Source organism: Penaeus chinensis, chromosome 8 (assembly GCF_019202785.1).
Source record: "Penaeus chinensis breed Huanghai No. 1 chromosome 8, ASM1920278v2, whole genome shotgun sequence".
NCBI lineage: Eukaryota > Metazoa > Arthropoda > Malacostraca > Decapoda > Penaeidae > Penaeus > Penaeus chinensis.
The window spans coordinates 14,279,824-14,284,823 of NC_061826.1; positions in this window are offsets into that span (position 1 = coordinate 14,279,824).

Genomic DNA, 5,000 nt, shown 5'->3' on the forward strand with positions numbered 1-5,000 from the left:
ACACCTTAATTGAAGCCTCTGCATATATATGTATATATATTCATATATGGATATATAAATATACGTTTAATATATAAATATGTTTAATATGTATATATGTTTAATATGTTTATATTTGAACCGCGTTCATGTTGACAAATGTATAAAAGGTATGAATGAGAATAAATATCTTCACAATACAAGAGATGTATTTGACCGGTTTCGACTTTGTTTTCGTCAGAAATACATGAATTTCTGACGAAGACAAAGTCGAAACCGGTCTAATACATCTCTTGTATTGTGAAGATATTCATTCTCATTCATACCTTTTATACATGTTTATTTTTGTTTAATATACATATGTACACATATGTTTAATATGTATATACATGTTTGATATGTATACATGTTTAATATATGCACATATGTTTAATTTAATATGTATATATACATACATTTATGTATACACATATATGAAAATGTATACAATAATAATACACACGCACGCACAAAAATATAACAAAAAACCGTAAATATATATACATATTTATTGCAATTGTATCAACATCTATACTATATTAATTTATATATACGAGTATATATGTACATGTATGTCTATATGTGTGTGTGCGCCAGAACACATAGAAACAGTATGTACAGTATATATACATATATACATGCATACATACATGCATATATATATATATATATATATATATATATATATATTTATTTATATATGTATACAGTATATGTAAGAGAAACACCGACACATATACACTCAATATATATATATATATATATATATATATATATATATATATATACATACATATGGTCATACAGACATGGGTACAAACACACACACAGATATATATGTATACATAAACTTTGTACGTGTACGCTCTGAAGTCCGAAAATTTACCTAGAGAAATGAGGTGGAGATCTTGGCAAGCTACGAGAGTGAATGACAAATCGGTCACTTTTGGGTCTGGCTGCTTGAGAGGCTCATAAAAAGGGTCTGTATAATGGAGAAATGAGTAAGCCGTCCGGAGTGTATGTGGAAAAATTAATTCGCCTCGTCGTCAAGTACCAGGCCAAATCCAAGGGGAAGGGAAACGGCTGAGAGATAAAAGGACTGTTTATTTATTTATTTATTTATTTTTAAGGCATAGTGACTGGGACGTTGACCTGTATACTTATGAGTATTCACACACACATGTATGTATATGCATTTATTGATAAATGTATACATATATAAACGCACACGCAGGTGTATTTATATACAAATAAACATAATGTACATATATACATATGCATGTATATATATATATATATATATATATATATATATATATATATATATATATATATATATATATATATATATATATATATATATATATATATATATATATATATATATATATATATATATATATAACCGTACACGAATCTATACATATATACATATACAAACATATATATATATATATATATATATATATATATATATATATATATATATATATGGATTTCTATGTACACAATATGTATACATATATATATATATATATATATATATATATATATATGCATATATTTGTACACAATGTATATATATATATATATATATATATATATATATATAAGAATGTCTTCCATCTCGATATTATGACTAGTGAGAATGATTAACGATTTTTTTTCTTCTAACTCCTTATATGATGCAGGATTTTGTAGATAATCAGATTAAAAAGACGTTTGAAATATAAAAATAAAAATAAAACTTTAAGTGATTCCCTATTGCTAAATCCTTAGAAATCAAAACGTTGTCAAATGAAAGAAATATTAAGTATTGCGTACCTCATAAATTCAGAGATAGAATGGAAGGGAGATTGAAATCTAAAATACGTAAAATATTTATTTTCACGTTTCAGAAGAGTGGGGATTTTGATGTCCTGTGAACTAGATGACTAGATAACTGCTTTCTTCACGTACTTCACGATTTTCCATGGACGATATTTCTTCACTTCCATTCCCAGAACGCCAATGATGTTAAAATATTGTTTAATTCATGTTAAACATTTATGCCAGTATACCTTACGTTCATGTGTTTCGTGACTAATGGTCGATGGTATAGGCACTCAACAGACAAGCACAGCTCGCCGGAAGCTTGAATGTCTCGATGGCGAAGGGGAAGTACTGATCATAGGGGTTGTAGACAAGGAAGCGGTGGTAGATGGACTTCTGCAGAATTTTGGACTCGTAGCAGTCAGGCACAAGAAGACATGCATCGGCGGAAGTAAGACACTCTTCGATGCGTGTAGTCTGAGTGAGTCTGATAATGGGCATCGATATTGTTAACAACGACACGCCATTTTCCCTCAGTGTTCTGGGCACGCAGGGGTCTGATGTAAGCGGTCTCTGATGGGCACAAGTAAGTTTTTTTCATCCAGGGTGTTTGGTCGGTCTACAGACAGCTCTGTGTCTAGGTCGGCTACATCAGCATAGAGGGAGAGAAGCTTCTCGTGGTGATACTCGGCTGCGTGTTTGATCTCGTAGGTGGGAAATCCCTGAATAGGGAGATCAGGGATTTAATTAAATTACTGTTTCGATCTTTTTTTACATGTGTGGATGATGTGTAGATGAGCATCGGTTAGAATTATGACCTGCAATTATGTCCTTAACAACATTAAAGAAATGCTGTCACAAGGAGCGTTTTTATTAGTTCCTAATAAAAACATGACAACAGGTATCTATAACATTCCTTTTATTCATAACAGCATACATTTGTTCATTCATAAGAGCATACATATATCATATCATATCTATATCATAACTATTCATTATATTGCTATCTGGATACCTGAAGGTTATTCAACAATCAGTATTTATTAGGACAGTTGACACTTTCATGGCACCGAGAGTTACATTTCACTTTGAAACACCTACATATGTTAGTTGAACATTTCTTCAGACCACTATAGTTTCATATAGTGAATCTCTGACCACTACATGCAGATTGTGCAATAACAGCTTCTCGAAGTGACACTGCAGTATCCTGATTTACGTCATCTCCTGTTAGCAAACACTGGGGGGCAGAGGTAAAACTGGTTTCTAGAATACTGACTCCTTAGAACATCTGACTTCACAGCGATCTTATACTGGTCATTGTCTAAATCTCTGTTGACAATAACACCCAGGATAATCCGTGGATCTCCTCTACCACGATCCACAGCTAGAATTGGGACAGCAACATTGTCACTAGGTTCACCAACTTTAAAAGTCTAAGCGACTACGTTTAGCCATTCTCTCAGCTTGGGATACCTGCTCTCTGTATGTTTTCCGACAGTACAGATAAAAACACCCTGTTGTCGGATAAAGTTTGTTTTAACCCTTATGTGCCCAGCTTCATTTAACATGTATTTTGATAATTCGGCAGCATAACATAAAAGCAAGGATATGTTGTAGCTTCTGTCACCTCAGGTTACGGCTACGTCAGCAGCCGGGGCCGGGTGAGAGAAGCTAAAATGCACAAGTGACTTTCTAAAGGGAAATGTGAATTTTCAGGGAGATTTTTAAGACAGTACTGCGCCAGTCTGGCGCTCTTGCGCATATAAGGGTTATTCTGACAGTTTGTCAGACAAAGCCTGTCACATCACACATGTATTACTCGGTTATTTCATTAGTCTGCACGAAATATTCAAACAGTATGTAAGCTAGTTATAATAATGATGATTGTAATCCTTACAGTGCTGATTTATTTTCGTGAGAAAAATTGATCAGTATTACTTGCAGTCTCTGTTACCCCATGTTCTGGCTCCTTCTGCAGCCAGCTCATGGAGTAACCGAGACTACAAGAAATACTGGTCATAGTCATCAAACGGAATTTCATAACAAATGCTACATAGGTGTCACGCGTGGGATTTCTTGCTGTCGTTACCTCTAGGTTTGGAATTGGTGCTCTGTCAGAGAACCTTTCAGAAAGTGGATAAACTTGAGACTATCTGACAGAATGTCAGATAAAAAAATAATGTTAATGTTATACCCTGTTATCGGACAGTAACCATAAAAAGTAACATAATTAGACAGTTATTATATAGCAGTGTATGAACTATTAGTGTACTTGACCTAAATTCCTTTCGATATGGATGTGGGGCTTATTTCGGCGTCTTTTTGCATTCTGTAGTTATTTAATTATTTAATATACTCATAATTTATTGTTACTGTATTTTTCCTTATAGGATTACTAAGAACGCCACGACGAGACTGATAATTGTTATCATTAATGCATTCATTGCCAAATTGCTATGTTACTATTTTCTTCTCCAAATTTTTGTAAACGCAAAATATTACGGTTCCACCGTAACTGTTTGTATTAGTTTAGTTATTATCATCATTATTACTACTATTATTATTATCAATATATTCTTAACCTTATGTTCTGATAATCACTTTCGTCATTATCAATACTGTTGTCACTATATTAAATTTGCATTACGTTTATTATTGTTAACATTATCATTACTCTTCTGATAATTATTAGCATTAGCATTATTAATATTCTTATTATTGTCTTTTGTTATTGTTCTTCATCTTCTAATGCTTATCCTGACTATAATACTAATTATCATCAATATCAATCTTGTTGGCTTACCTTTTATCATTATTGGTATTACTGTTATGATAATTATCATAATTACAATCCTTATCATTATAATTGTAATGAATGTTATAATTATTTTTTTTTTTTTCTCATGATTTTTAACATAGTCAGCAAATAAGGACAAGGAGTAAATCATATAGATATGTTTAAAAAATCTTGTTTATAGAAGAAAAAAAATACAATGGCTGAAGAGGAGAGAGCAGCGGCGGGAGCGTTCCGACGGTTCCTGGCATGACTAGTGGTGGTACATGAAGAAAGCAATTCTCCAGTCACGTGGACTGTTCTATTTTGCATTAACGGCTAACAAGAGTGGTTGGAAGTTCCTTGGTGGCAGGGATGGTTCCGTGATGGACGT